Raw genomic sequence first — 17,581 nt, forward strand, 5'->3', positions numbered from 1 at the left:
CTGGACTCCAAAATCACTGCAGATGGTGACTGCAGCTGTGGAAAAAAAAAAAAAAAAGACACTTGGTCCTTGGAAGAAAAGCTATGAAAAACCTTGATAGCATACTAAAAATCAGAGACATTACTTTACCAACAAAGGTCTGTATCATCAAACCTATGTTTTTTCCAGAAGTCATGAGTGGATGTGAGAGTTGGGACCATAAAAAAAGTTGAGCACCAAAGAATTGATGCTTTTGAACTGTGATGTTGGACAAGATTCTTGAGAGTCCCTTGGACTGCAATGGAGATCCAGTCAGTCCATCCTAAAGGAAATCAGTCTTGAATATTCATTGGAAGGACTGATGCTGAAGCTTAACCTCCATTACTTTGGCCAATTGATGGGTAGAACTAACTCATTATAAAAGACCCCGATGCTGGGAAAGATTAAAGGCAGGAGGCAAAGGGGAAAACAGAAGACAAAATTGTTGGGTGGCATCATCAACTTGATGAACATGAGTTTGAGCAAGCTCCGGGAGTTGGTGATAGACAGGGAAACCTGGCGTGCTGCACCCCATGATATAGCAAAGAGTTGGACATGACTGAGAGACTGAACTGAACTAATGTACAGAGGACAATCAGGGAGCAGGCAGAAGTCTTTAAGGAAGGAGGAAGGAAAAATTCCTGGATAGCTGACAATTTGGGGTCAGCAGGCCATTTCAAGCTGGAGAAGCTCTAGGGAAGCAATTCTATGCCAGGTGGAGAGAATGGTAAGAGAAAGGCAGGGTGGCAGTGCTGGGATTTCCCAGAGGACAAGATCCTTGTTCTACTAAACTTTATCAATGCTCAATATTGTTAGGTGTTTGGAAAAAAGAGTTTTGTTTTGGAAGTGGTAGAGCAATGTTCAATGGAAGGACTGATGCTGAAGATGAAGCTCCAACACTTAGACCATCTAATGTGAAGACCCAGCTCATTGGAAGAGACCCTGATGCTGGGAAAGACTGTGGGCAGAAGGAGAGGGAATAAAAGAATGAGATTGTGAGATGGCATCACCAACTCAAAGGACATGACTTTAAAGAAACTCCGCAAAAGAGTGAAAGACAGGGAAGCCTGCTTTTTTGCCGAACATGTAATCACAAAGAGTCAGACATGACTTAGCAACTGAACAATACCAATGAAGACACAGAGACCACTGAAGGCTCTGGTCCTGGTTGGAGTGGAGAAAGATTTAGGTGGAAGGGGAGGCTTCCCATCCTCTGGTGCAGGTCCTTGAATTCAAGGCAAGGAGCACAAGATTTTGAATGTGTTACCAAACATTGTTTTCTAAAAAAACCAAAAACCTGTTTTCTGCAGGAGAGAGAGCTTTGGCTGAGTTTGTTCTCTAGATTTTACTGAGGGATTTAAAAGGGATTGGGGTCGGGCTGAGACTGCAAAAACCAGGTGACCAGCTGCTGGAGGGCGAGGCTTGTGGTAGATATTTTGCACTAGGTGGAAAATGAATTCAGAAAAAGTGTCCCTTCTAGCGTGTACATGCCAGTGTATCACATTATTTCAGCAGATCACTTTAATGTTGTTTTGGGGCAAGCTAGAAATGTAGGTTGGGTGTTTTGCTTTTCTCCATTCCTGTTGGTATTTAGATAACTAAATGTCTGGTTACTTCATTGCATAGTTGGAATCATGCTTGGGAAAGAAAACTAGATCAACTCCACACATATTTTGTCCTTAAACAGCAATCATAGGAAGGTTTCTAAGGCAATGGTAGGTACTTTAAACCTGAGGGGATAAATGGGTGAGAGGGTAACAGGCCGGAAGGCCAGGGGTCTCCAAAGGGAGGAAATAGCCTGCAAGTGTCAGATATTTTTATCTCTTAAGCAGCAGGAGGAAACAAACTAGCGATATTTTTTCCTTCTCTATACAAATTCAAAAGGAGGTTTCTCTTAAAATACTGTGTTGCCATAATGACACCTGGTATCACCTGAAGTTAACTATTCTCAAACCTAGAGATAACCAATGTTTTTTTCTTATGGAAATGTTTGTCTTAAGCTATGCTAATGTACTATACATTTACCCCAAACTCTGTCTTCAAGTCGGTTTGGCTCAGAACCTACTTGGCAAACCAGTATGTTACACTCAGATATTGTTCCTCTAATCTATGTAAATGAAATTGTTTGTATGGTGATCTGCCCTTCTTCAAGATTCAAGTTAATCATTTTATGGCCCAAGATGAACCATTTGGTGCCAAGTTATCATAGAATGCATCTTATGGGTGAGGGGCCTTCAGAGTTTTAAGACATTCCTTTCTGTCATTAACAGACTGCTAGTGACTATATAACATCCAGCTGAAGACTAGCAGGGGGCACTCTTTCTGCCCCCTTCTGATGCCTATGTCAGAAGCTTTCTCTATCTCCTTTATACTTTAATAAAACTTTATTACACAAAAGCTCTGAGTGATCAAGCCTCGTCTCTGGCCCCAGATGGAATTCTCCTTCGGAGCCAAGAATCCTGGTGTCATGATTCAACAACAATCTTTCATGGGGACAGTTTCATTTAGCAGGCTGAGACTGGACTGTACCAGTTGCCATAGTTGTTGCTATGACAAGAAGCCATCACAGCTACTTGTTGCTATGCTGGAGATGTGGGAAACTGAAAAGAGACCAAAAGCCTTACAACTCTCCTTGCAGAGTGATTTCAGACTAGAAGTAGTTAACAAAGAAAGGCTGACTGGTAAGGCTGAGGATGGGAATAATCTGAGCCAGTAATCATTAGCTCTGTGGGAGCATCAGCTCAGTCAGAGTTCTGTGTCATGGTTCAGAGAGAGATGTCATAGCCTTGGGGATGGCAGCCATAACCTCTAAACAGAAGATTTCCTTCTCCCCAGGTGGCAGAATAATTCATATTTGTTCCAGACTCAGGAACCCAGAAGCCCTCTTGGGGCCACTTGCTCTCTGCAGGCACACATGCAATCTAGAAGGTGGAACTATCATCATGGTGCCCATTTTCCAGATGAGAAAACTGAGGTTAAGTGACTTGATCAAGCTCACACAGCTAAGTACGTGAAAGGCCAAGCACAAACCGAGGGTAACAGTCCTCAAATTGTATGTTTTTGCTCCACACCCACTGGGAGTGGTGGGTGGTCATCTGGCACCAATGCTTAGGCAGAAGCAAGCAGTATTCAGGCTTAAATTGAAGTAACTAAGGAAAACCAGTAGATCATTAAGCTATAACCTAAATCAAATCCCTTATGATTTTATAGTGGAGATTAAAAATAGATTCAAGGGATTAGGTCTGGTAGCCTGAAGAACTAGGATGGAGGTTTGTTACATTGCATGGGAGGTGGTCACCAAAACCATCCCCAGGAAAACAGTGTGAGAAGGAAAAGGGGTTGCCTGAGGAGGCTTAAAAACAGCTGAGGAAATAAGAGAAGTGAAAGGCAAGGGAGAAAGGGAAAGATATACTCAGTGGCATGCAGACTTCCAGAGAATATCAAGGAGAGATAAGAAAGTCTTCATAAGTGCACACTGCAAGAATTAGAGGAAAATAATAGAATTGTAAAGATTATAAATCACTTCAGGAAAATTGGAGCTGCCAGAGGAACACTTTATGCAACGATGGGCACAATAAGGACAGAAAATCTGAGAAGCCTCCTTTGGCCCACTCTCACCCTCTTTGGCCCTCCAGGCTTGGGTGGGTAAGGTACTCTGGTTCCCCAGCCCCACAGGTCAGTCCGTAGCCCTCATCACCCCTAGTAAGTCCCCAGTGTCCCAGTGCAGACCACCTTGAGATTCCATTTGCATGGAATCCAGTGCAGTTTTGCCTAGAACCAAGCAACCCTCCATATGGCTCAATGAGTTTGTGGTTTTAGAATTCCTAAAATTTACTCTCTTCCTCAAAGCCTTCTTTGAGCCCATCAGCCTGCTCTGAACTCTCGCAGGGAGCTGACATGAAGCCTCCACCCTGTGACAGGGCTGAGCAGTCACTGGTCACCCTTTATTCACATTAGCATCCAACCTCCCCACAGAGGGGACAGGTACCCCAACTCACAAAGGAAGCACCTGGCCAGAGCAAGGGGAAGATGCAGCTGAGAACTAGGCTGACCATGTAATTTATCATTCAAACCAGGAAAGTTTGAGAAGGGAAGGGAGACTGTGAACTTATGCTGGGACATCACACTGGGACTCTCCCCAGCCATTCTCCTTGTAATGTGGCCTATTTCAGGGACTGCTAGTGCTGAATTCCATGTTCATGCACCTACAGGTTCAGATTGAATTGAAGCTCTTTGAGCACTGAGGACCTTAGTGTTCCCCTCTGCTTTACTCCCAGTATGCCATATGGTGTGGTATCTCCACATTTATTTCAGGAAGATCAGTGTCCCACACAGTCCTTTACTTTCAAGTGATTGGTTTTGTGGGAGGCACCAGCCCAGCCACAGGGCTCAGCAGCATCTGCAATGGGGTGACATGGCCTCCAGAGGGCGCCCTCCTCCCAGCAGTAGCCCAAGAGTTCTTACAAGCTCCAGTTTGAGAACCAACCCTCAATATTGTCCCCTCACCTTGAAGATATAGGCTCGGAGCTGGCACTGGGTAGTTGACACCATTGATGGTGAAGATAATAGAGGGAAGGGTATTGACCACATAACAATAAACGTAGTGCAGTTAGAGAGAGAGGGTGAGAGATTGGCCCTGGAGTTCCTTGTTGTGTTTGGAGACTGGAAGTAACCCTGGGGCATGACCCTTCACCTTGAAACCCCATAGCCTGCCGCCGATGAGCTTCTGTATGTTACTGACCAGTTTTCCTGGGGCTTCGATATGTGATGTCCCAGTGTCCACAAGGGCCTCACAGCCGTCAGAAAAAGCAATAACCTTTCTTTTCATGGAGATGCTGAGAGACAATGGAAGAAAGAGGGCATCAAGGTCACTCAGATTCTCCCCAGAATTGCCCCCTTCCTGACTGTCTCCTAAACAGCCCTTCACCTCTTGCCCTCTTTTCCTTTGTTCTCGACACAGCACCTTTCTTGACATCCTCGAATGCAGTACTTGAATGCACCAGGACATTTTGTACCTTAACACAGGCTGGTCTTCCTTCCTAGAAGACTCCACTGCACTTTGACTAGCAAATTTCTTCTCATCTTCCAGGTTCCAACTTAATTGTATTGTTTTCGGGAAGTCTTTTCCCCAGTGTTTATCAGTCTCCTGTCTTGGTCTCTCTGTAGACCCTTCCTCATGTCTGCTGCTGTTGCTCCTGATGACTCACTTCAGTCGTGTCTGACTCTTGGAGAACTCATAGAGGGCAGCCAACCAGGCTCCGCCATCACTGGGATTTTCCAGGCAATAGTACTGGAGTGGGTTGCCATTGCCTTCTCCTCATGTCTAGCATGTATCAAAGTCATAATTCACTATGTGGGCGAGTCACTTAGTGTACATCTGCCTTTTTAAGTGTGAGGGCGAGTTTTAATCTCCTTGCATCCCTAAAGTGCCTGGCACACAGTGAATGCTCAATGCTTGTCTGTTCAATGAGTGAACAAAGACTGAGAAATCAATAAGAAACATCCAGAGAGCTGTATGTGATGGGGAACAAATAATGGGTTGCACACAGAGTGAAGATGGAGATTTGCAGGGGCAGCAAATTCTCATGGTAGGAGAGAGGGGCTCCTCTGGGAGAGGGTGTTTCCCAACTCTGCTCCTACAACCAGCTCAGACCCTGAGACCCTGGCCAGGAAATACATGACTAGCTCACAGAAACTCCAAAAGACGGGTCAGCTTTTGTCTGAGGGTATCACACAGAATCCTATCAATTATGCCTCTTGTGCTCAGGTCACTCCTGGATCCCACCTTCCTGATTCTCTGTTACATCCCCTGTCCCACTGTGTGCCCAAGAACATGGAATATCTGTTTTATTAGTTGCTTTCACGTCTTAAGACTGCAGCCAACCTCTCTCCACTGCTGGGTAGCTGCTCCCTAAGAAGACTAGTTTCCCCCATTTTCTCACTGTCCCTGTTTTTAAAATGACATTTATCTGTACTGAGAACTTCCTATGTCCTAGGTAGCCCTGGACAGTTGGTTATCTTATCATAACTCTGTTCAGGCTGGAGAAATTCTCCCTGATCCTCTGTTCACCACACTCTAGAGTCCTCTAACCATGCTCCATGCCTCACAGGGCAGTGGGTGCAGCCCTCTCCCAGCTGCACAGGCCTCTTGGACCCTTTTAGGACCATGGTCAGAGCCTTTCTCAGAAGGCCTTGGTATTATGAACCCATGGGTTGTTTGTGTATTTATGTGCTTGTGTGTTTATTTGTATGTGTGTTTGTATGTGTCTCTGTGAGTGCTTGTGTGTCTCTGACTAGCTATGCATGTTCTTATGTGTCTCTGTGAAGGTTTATATGTGTCTGCTTGTGTGTTTCCATGTGTCTGTGTGTCTGTCTGCGTCATTGTGGGTGGTGTATATGTCTGTGTGACTGTATGTTTAAGAATGTATTTGTGTGTGTCTGCCTGTGTCCATGTACAGTAGTGGAAACACCACTTGGGCTGACCCTCAGAGGGAGAGGCTTACCAGTCCATGTGTACACTCCACTACCTGCTTCGATCAATGGCACCCAGTTGAGCTCTCCCTCATAGTAGCGGTGGTCCACCCTACCAAACATCACCACACTGCCCTCCCACTTGTCTCTGTAGAGAAGACAGGCTGGGATCCTTGGAGGACAGTAACAACAGCACAGTCTGAGAGCTGTGCTTGTCCACCCACCAAGGCCCTAATAAGGTCCCCATGTACAGATGCAGATATCAAGTCTAGGAGCGATTGAGATTCAGACTGAGGTCTGTTCCTGGCTAATGAGTGGCACAGAGGAGGTTAGAAGTTCAGTCACTTGGCTGGGCTCCACCCATTATGTCTTCTGAAGATGCCCTGGATCTCCTGTGACCTGAGTGCTCAGACACCCTCAGAGGACAGGGTGCTGAAGTGTTTTGGCTTTCCCCTTGTCTACCTTGTCATTTTTCAGTAAAATCAAGGCCTGGGAATTCTAAGGGTGTGGGTTCAGGTCACCCACAGTTGGCTCCGCTGGCCTGTGAGTTCTACTGTCCAGAGGGTCCCACACTCAGAAGGGACCCCAACTCTGCTCTCCCTGTCTTGAAATGCTTAATATTTCTTGAACAAGGGGTCCCACACTATTGTGTCCCACACTTTCATTTCTCACTGGCTCCACAAATTGGGTAGCTGGTCCTGGGCTCCCAGTGAAATGCTAATGAGGAGGGAAAGATATCCACCATCCTTCTCTTTCCCTCATTATCAAATTCATAAGCAAATCCTAATGCCTTTTCCTTCAACTTGTTTCCTGTTGCCTTCCATTAGCCTTCCTCCTCACACACCTCCGGAGACCAATTTACTGATCTTGAGCCCAGGAGTAGGGTTGTGTTCCAATAAAATTTTATTTATAAAAGCCAGTAGTGACGCCAGGTAGGGCCCTGGGGCCATAGTTATCCTGGATAAGATTATATCTCAGAATATTTCTTTACCAAGTGTTCTATAATTTTCATGCAACTGAAAGCAACTTACAGCTTATTTGGGGAAAGTGATTGTCCATCTCAGACTTACTTGCTCAAGTAGAAGGCAAAAACAGGCTCAGAAATGGCACCTTGATTCTTCAGCTTGTCAAACATGGGGATGGGTCCAGAGAAGGATATGTTGGGGTAATTCAAGCCAAAGACGCCATCATAAGTTCTGCCTTCAAACCCGTATTCCGCCACACTTAGACCGAACGGCTGGTCAGGACTTACAAGGTCCCCAATCTGTGGGAGAGAAGAGTGATTCCACTTACAGATATGTGAAGTGGGGCTAGGACTGGGCTGGGTGCATTGCCATTAGATCCTCAGAGAAGAATTGAGGCTGGGCTCTATCTTTGGTGACCCACAGATGGTTAGATGAAGCTGGGAGGGGAATCTGGGTTCCACTTGAGACAGGCTGTGAATTTTAAAACATCTGACCCTCTGAAAAACACCACCTGAGTGAGTCAAATTGGCCTCGTGGCTTCTGTACATGTGGGGCAACCAAGAGTCAGGCCAGGTCCCATTGGTGCCATCTTATGGACAAAATGAATGAGAGCAAGATAGCCTTCTCTTTGGCATCACTGTGACTTAATAACAGGAATGGACTGCATTCTCTGTAATGTACTGTGGATTCTGCATCTGTCCAGGAAGACAGAAGCTGAAAACACAATCTTGCTTCCGGGGTCTATGAAACTACTGCCTGAGGAATTCACTTTTGGGGATACGTGTATATTTCTGTGAATGTGTACAAGAGAGAAAGAGAGGGGAACTACTCGGGCATTCTGGGGGAGGCAGGCCATAGGTTTATTAGACTCTCAAGGGTCCTCTAGAGTGAGAACTCATTTATCAGGCCCATTGACTTCTCAGGCCCCCAGTTTCCCAATCTGGATACCTGAAGCCCTTGACTGCCCCCAGGATCCCCAGATCAGTTTTATCCTGTCCCCAAACATCCCACAGCAACTTCAGCCCTGAAAAGCCAGCCTAACTCCACCTTTTATCGCATGTGTGCCCTCAGCAAGGCCCTTGTGGTCTGTACTTCAGTTTCCTCATATGTCTCATGGGCTAATCAGAGTAACTGCTGTGTGGGGTTGTTGCAGGATTAAACCAGTTACCACCTGAAAGTGCCTGGAACAGTCTGTTAATATAAAAGTGTGTGCTTTTATCCCTTCTCCTCTCTCCCAGCAAGATGAACCTTGAACTGGTCATGGGCAGAGGAGCTGCAAGTCCACACCTCAGGCAAATTTCTGGGTCCGCTAACTTGTTTACTCCTGTATCCCCACAGGCACTGCCTCCCCAGAAACATATCCTATGGATATGATGGCCAATATATATGGGAATTGGGCTAGGATGGGTCCTGCCAGATGGTCCTGCATCTGTTTTTCAAGCAGTGGTCACTCCATAGCCAGTCCTGACTCAGCATTTGTTACACTGTTACCCAAACTGTGTCATAAGCAACAACTCCTTTAATTCTCCCAGATCCATAGGTGATGCTGAAGGTCTTATTGGTAAGCCGGAAGGTGGAAGACTGAAGATGTCTGAATCTAACGTGTTTAGCTGTAGACACAAGAGATGAGTGTCATCAGGTGCCAAGGATGGAAACAGGGTGGCAGCACAAGTGAAGGATGGTCCGGGTAGGGGGTGTCTGTACTCACAACAGGCTGGGCTGGTGCAAAAGTCAGAGGGCACCCACAAGTCAGATGAGCCTGTGTCAGGGAAAACCTGGAACTCCTGAGGGGGTATTCCAATGGTGATATTAGCCAGGTAGACCAACTACAGGGAGAAGGAGGGAGTGGGTTAGTGCAGAACTGGCTACCCTCTATTCCCTAACTGCTGCCTCCCTCTGGGTGTCACATATCTCTTAAGATCACTTTCTAACCACCGTGCAGCTCACAGGCTTTGGTCACAGAGGTATCTGCATTTGATATATTTTTCCTGTGCTACACTGTATGCAGGATATTGACTCTATGACCAAGCGTTCAAGTGGTACCTCCTACATGGGAAGCCCAGAGGCATAACCACTGGGCCTCTATGACCACTGGACACCCAAGGAGGTCCTGGTGCCTTCATTTGAGAAGCTCTGTAATCTCTTCAAACCCAGCCTTAGCAGCCCCTTCTCCAGATGCTCCTTCTTGATCAACCCCAGCCACTCCCTCTAAACTCAGACCACATCCAATCAACACCACACAGGTGACCCTTTCATTTGACATATATTTACCCTTTGCCTATCTCTCAGGCTGGCATGGGCATTCTTGAAGACAAAATAAGCCCTTTGTCTAATCTCAAAACAGTGACCACAGTGATCGTTATGGCCATACATGGAATACAGATTCAATAACTTTTTACTGCTGTCATTCTTGCATCTGTGGAAACTGAATTCCTCTGCCTGGGGATTCACAATTGCTTTGCTGTTGGTTCTACCTTTTGATCAGAGATGGCTGATTCTTCATCTGTAGCTGAGTGGCTCATGTAGTTCAGAAGGAACAATCGCCATCAAACTAATGACACATGTTTGACAGAGAAATGAATATTTACCTGCCACCTGGTAATTGCCAGGCCCAGTCACCAAGACCAACAGTTGAGGATAAGAGTGCCTTCTCCTCTGATTGGGGTCCCTGTTTTCCAGTATCTCTGCCCCGTGCAGGAACCCCAACCTCAACATCCCACCTGGCACCTCCAAATAAGCCCCATGCCTGGCTAGAGAACAAGGGGGCATTATGGAGCACCATCCTCCCAAAATACTCACATCCATGATGTTTCTCAGCAGGTAAATAGTTTTGAGCCACGAAAAGAAATCTGGGACCATCTGTAAGGATGCTCCTTCAAGAAATCCTTCAGCATGTTTTTTCCACTGAGGGTTTTCCTCGTGGTCTTCAGTCTCCTTAGAGGTATTCCTTCACCAAGCATTTGACAAAGAAAACAAAGAAGACACTACAATTAGCTGTCAGTGTTAAGGTATAACTGTCATTGTAATGGCCCTGTGTATTTTCTAATCATTTTTATGAGGCACATTATTATCAGAATGTTATGCCTATACCATGGCAAAGACATAGATTTGAATACAGGTTCTTTTCTGCAATCTTGGATAAGCCATATGACCATGTGGTGTCTCAGTCTCCCCTTCGGTAAAATGGTGGAATGTAACAATACAAACCCTCCAAATAGAATATCTTGGGGATAAGAGACGTGATGGATATAAGGTACTTGATAAATAGGAAGTCTCAACAATGACAGCCATTAACATTGCTGTTGCCATCCCACACTATCCTTCTCATAGAACCTCAAGGAAGGAGGTAGAAGGGAACTCTTATTCTCTTTGATAAGGGAGCAATTTGAAATGCAAGAGGTTTCTGATTTGGCTGTGGTCACACTGCTTGTCAGATATAAAACAGTGTATCTTTCTCCAAGTTGTCAGAGAAGAGAGAGTTGAAAGAAGAATCCAAGATATAGGGAACAAGTAATGGAAATGCAGAGGCTTGAGAAAGGACAAGTCAAATGAAAAATCAAAAGAAACAACAGAAAGAGAAATACACTCCCAGTGACTTCCAAAGAGATGGAGAGATAAATGACAGTGATACATAGATGCAGACATAGGCATATACACACTGAAGTAGACAGGGAAAAAAGAGGACATGTTGAATAAAATGTAGAAAAGTGCTATTCCACAGGACCACATTGACATCTGCATAGACTGTGCACTGAACAGTTGCAAGGAATTGCATTTTCAATATGTCATGACATGATTGGACCCCAAGATTTGTGTAACCATGCAAATCTACACCAAGACTTTGGGACCCACAGTTCCTATAGTAAGTTACTTATCAGTAAGTAAGAGTTGAACTTTAAGACTCTTAGGGAAATATTCCATTCCCTTCTAAACCTGATGGGTGGAAGAATAATCAGATGAAAAGAAAAGTCTGAGAAAAGAATATGATGTGACATACAGTCCCCATACTTACTTGACTACGCACTCTGAGAAGGCCACCAGCCCGAGGAGCACAAGCCACTTCATGCTTCTTTCCTGGCTCCAAGTACTCAGGGAAGTTTGGGTTCTTAGCATGTAGTGGTGACCAGGAGCCCCTAATTATATATGCTCTAAGCTACCCTAGTTTTCCTTTTTAGACCACTAAAAGATTTGGAAAAAAAAAAAAGCTTTTGTTCTTTTTTTTTTTTCTAATTTTATTTTATTTTTAAACTTTACATAATTGTATTAGTTTTGCCAAATATCAAAATGAATCTGCCACAGGTATACATATGTTCCCCATCTCGAACCCTCCTCCCTCCTCTCTCCCCATACCATCCCTCTGGGCCGTCCCAGTGCACCAGCCCCAAGCATCCAGCATCATGCATCGAACCTGGACTGGCAACTCGTTTCCTACATGATATTTTACATGTTTCATTGCCATTCTCCCAAATCTTCCCACCCTCTCCCTCTCCCACAGAGTCCATAAGACTGTTCTATACATCAGTGTCTCTTTTGCTGTCTCGTACACCGGGTTATTGTTACCATCTTTCTAAATCCCATATATATGCGTTAGTATACTGTATTTATGTTTTTCCTTCTGGGTTACTTCACTCTGTATAATAGGCTCCAGTTTCATCCACCTCATTAGAACTGATTCAAATGTATTCTTTTTAATGGCTGAGTAATACTCCATTGTGTATATGTACCACAGCTTTCTTTATCCATTCATCTGCTGATGGACATCTAGGTTGCTTCCATGTCTTGGCTATTATAAACAGTGCTGCGATGAACATTGGGGTACACGTGTCTCTTTCCCTTCTGGTTTCCTCAGTGTGTATGCCCAGCAGTGGGATTGCTGGATCATAAGGCAGTTCTATTTCCAGTTTTTTAAGGAATCTCCACACTGTTCTCCATAGTGGCTGTACTAGTTTGCATTCCCACCAACAGTATAAGAGGGTTCCCTTTTCTCCACACCCTCTCCAGCATTTATTATTGTAGACTTTTGGATCGCAGCCATTCTGACTGGTGTTAAATGGTACCTCATAGTGGTTTTGATTTGCATTTCCAGTCGTGTGGCCACTGCTGAGTTTTCCACATTTGCTGGCATATTGAGTGCAGCACTTTAACAGCATCATCTTTTAAGATCTGATATAGCTGTACTGCAATGCCATCACCTGCACTAGCTTTGCTCTTAGTGATGCTTCTGATGATCCATTTCACTTCGCATTTCAGGATTGTCTAGCTCTAGGTGAGTGATCACACCATCGTTGTTATCTGGGTCATTAATATCTTTTTTGTGCAGTTCTTCTATATATTCTTTCACCCTCTTCTTAATATATTCTGCTTCTGTTAGGTCCATCCCATCTTTTATTGTGCCCATCTTTGCCCGAAACATTCCCTCACTATCTCTAATTTCCTTGAAGAGATCTCTGGTGTTTACCTTTCTAATGTTTTCCTCTATTTCATTGCACTGATCACTTAGTAAGGTTTTTTTGTTTTTTTTTTTAATCTCTTCTTGCTATTCTTTGGAACTCTGCATTCAGATGGGTATGTCTTTCTTTTCTCCTTTGTCTTTTGCTTCTCTTCTTTTCTAAGTTATTTGTAAGGCCTCCTCAGGCAACCATTTTGCCTTTTTCCATTTCTTTTTCTTTCGAATGATATTGATGTGGTATGTACAGATCAAAAAACGAAGATCATGGCATCCAGTCCCATCACATCATGGCAATACCTGGAAAAACAATGAAAACAATGACAGACTTTATTTTCTGGGCTCCAAAGTCACTGTAGTGACTGCAGTTGTGAAAAAAAAAAAAAAAGATGCTAGCTCCTTGGAAGAAAAGCCATGAAAAACCTGACAGCATACTAAAAATCAGAGACATTATTTACCAGAAAAGATCTGTATAGTCAAAGCTATAGTTTTACCAGAAATCATGAGTGGATGTGAGAGTTGGACCATAAAGAAAGCTGAGTAACAAATAATTGATGTTTTTAAACTGTGGTGTAGGACGACTCTTGAGAGTCCCTTGGACTGCAAAGAGATCAAACTAGTCCATGCTAAAGGAAATAAGTCCTGACTGTTCATTGGAAGGACCGATGTTGAAGCTGAATTTCCAATACTTGGCCACCTAATGGGAAGAACTGGCACATTAGGAAAGACCCTGACACAGGGAAAGATTAAAGGCAGAAGACAAAGGGGAAGACAGAAGATTAAATTATTGGGTGGCATCACTGACTTGATGATCATGAGTTTGAGCAAGCTCCGGGAGTTGGTGATGGACAGGGAAACCTGGCATGCTGCACCCCATAATATAGCAGAGTTGGACATGACTGAGAGACACAAGCTGGAATCAAGATTGCCAGGAGAAATATCAATAACTTCAGATATGCAGATGACACCACCCTTATGGCAGAAAGTGAAGAGGAACCAAAAAGCCTCTTGATGAAAAGAAAAATGGAGAGTGAAAAAGTTGGCTTAAACCTCAACATTCAGAAAATGAAGATCATGGCATCCGGTCCCATCACTTCATGGGAAATATATGGAGAAACAGTGGAAACAGTGTCAGACTTTATTTTTGGGGGGGCTCCAAAATCACTGCAGATGGTGACTGCAGCCATGAAATTAAAAGACACTTACTCGTTGGAAGGAAAGTTATGACCAACCTAGATAGCATATTCAAAAGCAGAGGCATTACTTTGCCAACAAAGGTTCGTCTAGTCAAGGTTATGGTTTTTCCTGTGATCATGTATGGATGTGAGAGTTGGACTGTGAAGAAGGCTGAACGCTGCAGAATTGATGCTTTTGAACTGTGGAGTTGGAGAAGACTCTTGAGAGTCCCTTGCACTGCAAGGAGATCCAACCAGTCCATTCTGAAGGAGATCAGCCTTGGGATTTCTTTGGAGGGAATGATGCTAAAGCTGAAACTCCAGTACTTTGGCCATCTCATGTGAAGAGTTGACTCATTGGAAAAGAATCTGATGCTGGGAAGGATTGGGGGCAGGAGGAGAAGGGGACGACAGAGGATGAGATGGACGGATGGCATCACTGACTCGATGGAATCACTGACTCGATGGACATGAGTCTGAGTGAACTCCGGGTGTTGGCGATGAACAGGGAGGCCTGGGTGCTGAGATTCATGGGGTCGCAAAGATTTGGACACGACTGAGTGACTGAAATGAACTGAACTGAGAGACTGAACTGAACTGATGTACAGAGGTCATCAGTGAGCAGGCAGAAGTCTTTGGGGTCCAGTCAAGCCTGTGGCCCTGGTGGGAGTGGTGAAAGATTTAGGTGGAAGGGGAGGCTTCCCATCCTCTGGTGCAGGTCCTTGAATCCAAGGCAAGGAGCACAAGATTTTGGATGTATTACCAAATACTGTTTTCTTAAAAAAAAAAAAAAAATGTTTTCTACAGGAGTGAGAACTTTGACTGAGTCTGTTCTCTAGATTTTACTGAGGGATTAGGAAGGTTTCTGGAGTGGGCTGAGTCTGCAAAAATTAGGTGACCAGCTGCTGGAGGGCCAGGCTTATTGTAGACATTCTGCACTAGATGGAAAAAAAATCCAGGGGAAAAGTGTCCCTTCTGGAGTGTACATGCCAATGTATCACATTCTTTCAGCAGATCACTTCAGTGGTGTTTTGGGGCAAGCAAGAAATGCATAATGGGTGGCTTGCTTTTGTCAATTCCTGTGGGTAGTTAGATGACTAAATGGTTACTTAATTGCATGGTTGGAATTATGCTTGGGAAAGAAAACTAGATCAAGTCCACATATATTTCGTCATTAAACAGCAAGCATAAGAGGTTACTAAGGCAACTATAGGTAATTTAAACATGAAGGCCCAAATAGGGAAAGATTCATTTAACAGGCTGAGATTGGATGTGCAGGTTGCCATATTTGTTGCTATGACAAGTAGCCATAACAGCTACTTGTTGCTATGCTGGAGATGAGGGAAACTGACAAGAGATCAAGAGCCTTTATGACTTTCCTTGCAGTGTGATTTCAGGGGATAAGTAGATGACAAGCAAAGGCTGACTGCTAAGGCTGAGGAAGGGAGTAATCTGAGCCAGTAATCATTAGCTCTTGTGGGAGCCCAGAAAAAAAAAGCATGGGCTCAGTCAGAGTTCTGGGTCAGTGTTCAGAAATAGATGTCATTTGGCTTGAATCAACATTTAGCCTTGGGGATGGCAGCCATAGCGTCTACACAGAAGACTTTCTTCTCCCAGGTGGCAGAATAATTCATATTTGTTCCAGACTCAGGAACCCAGAAAGCCCTCTCAAGGTTATTTGCTCTTTGCAGGCACACATGCAATCTAGAAGGTGGAATTACCATCATGGGGCCCATTTTCCAGATGAGAAAACAGAGGTTAAGAGACTTGATCAAGCTCGCACAGCTAAGCATGTGAAAAGCCAAGCACAAACCCAAGGTAACAGTCCTCAAATTGTATGTTTTTGTTCCACACCCACTGGGAGTGGTAGGTGGTGATCTGGAAGCAATGCTTAGGCAGAAGCAAACAATATTCACGTTTAAATTAAAGAAAGTAAGGTAAACCACTAGAACATTCAGCTATGACTTAAATCAAATCCCTTATGATTATATAGTGGAGATAAAAAATAGATTCAAGGGATTAACTCTGTTAGCCTGAAGAACTATGGATGGAGGTTTGTAACATTGTACGGGAGGTGGTCATCAAAACCGCACTCAGGAAAAACGTATGTGAGGAGGCAAAGTGGCTGCCTGAGGAGACCTTAAAAATAGCTAAGAAAATAAGAGACATGAAAGGCAAAGGAGAAAGGGTAAGATATAACAAATGGAATGCAGACTTCCAGAGAATAGCAAAGAGCAATAAGAAAGGCTTCATAAGTGAATAGTGCAAGAATTAGAAGAAAACAATAGAATTGTAAAGACTATAGAACTCTTCAAGACAAGTGGAGATACCAGAGGAACACGTCATGCAAAGATGGGAACAATAAAGGACATAAAAGTCAAAGACCTAACAGAAGAAGATGAGATTAAGAAAAGGTGGCAAGAATGCACAGAACTGTATAAAAATGGTCATAATGCCCGGGATAAGGATGATGCTGGGGTCACTCACATAAAGCCAGATATACTGGAGTATGAAGTCAAGCGGGCTTTAGGAAGCATCACTACAACTAAAGCTAGGGAAGGTGATGAAATTCCAGCTGAGCTGTTTAAAATTCCTAAAGAATGAGCCTGTAAATGTGCTGCATTCAATATGTCAGCAAATTTGGAAAACTCAGCAGTGACCACAGTGCTGGAAAAGGTCAGTTTTCATTCCAATTCAAACAAAAGGCAATTCCAAAGAATGTTCAACCTATCCTGCCATTGTGCTCATCTCACTTGCTAGCAAGGTAATGCTCAAAATCCTTCAAGCTAAGTTTCAACAGTACATGAACTTTGAACTTCCAGATATACAAACTTGTTTGAGGAAATAGAGATCAAATTGCCAACATACATTGGATCATAGAGAAAGCAAGGGAATTCCAGAAAAACATTTCCATCTGCTCCACTGATTATGCTAAAGCCTTTCACTGTATGGACCACAACAAACTGTGGAAAACTCTTAAGGAAATTGGAGTACCAGATCACCTTACCTTTCTCCTAGCAAGTCTCTATGTAGGTCAAAAAGTAGCAGTTAGAATCAGACACGGAACAACTGAAAGATTTAAAACTGGGAAAGGAGAATGACAAGGTATACATTGTCACTTTGGTTATTTAACTTATATGTAAGCTACATCATTCAATATGCTGGACTGGATAAATCCCAAGCTGGAATCAAGATTGCTGGGAGAAGTATCAACATCCATAGATATAAAGATGACACTGCCCTAACAGCAGGAAGCAAAAACGAGCTAAAGAGCCTCTCGATGAGGAGAGGAGATGAAGAAACTTAACATTCAAAAAAACTATTCACAAAAAGACACTCAACATTCATGGCATCCAGTCCCAACACTTCATGGCATATAGATGAGGGAAAAGTGGAAACAGTGGCAGATTTTATTTTCCTGGCCTTCAAAATCACCATGGACTTTGACTGCAGCCACAAAATTAAAACACACTTGCTCCTTGGAAGGAAGAAAAGCTCTGAAAAAC

General features: G+C 43.9%; 1 pseudogene; it reads right to left on the reverse strand.

Moving 5' to 3' along the window:
* Positions 1-1,722: 1,722 nt before the first annotated feature.
* On the reverse strand, positions 1,723-11,519 carry LOC133241710 (pregnancy-associated glycoprotein 1-like; annotated as a pseudogene).
* Positions 11,520-17,581: the final 6,062 nt, after the last annotated feature.

Source organism: Bos javanicus, chromosome 29 (genome assembly GCF_032452875.1).
Source record: "Bos javanicus breed banteng chromosome 29, ARS-OSU_banteng_1.0, whole genome shotgun sequence".
Taxonomy (NCBI): domain Eukaryota; kingdom Metazoa; phylum Chordata; class Mammalia; order Artiodactyla; family Bovidae; genus Bos; species Bos javanicus.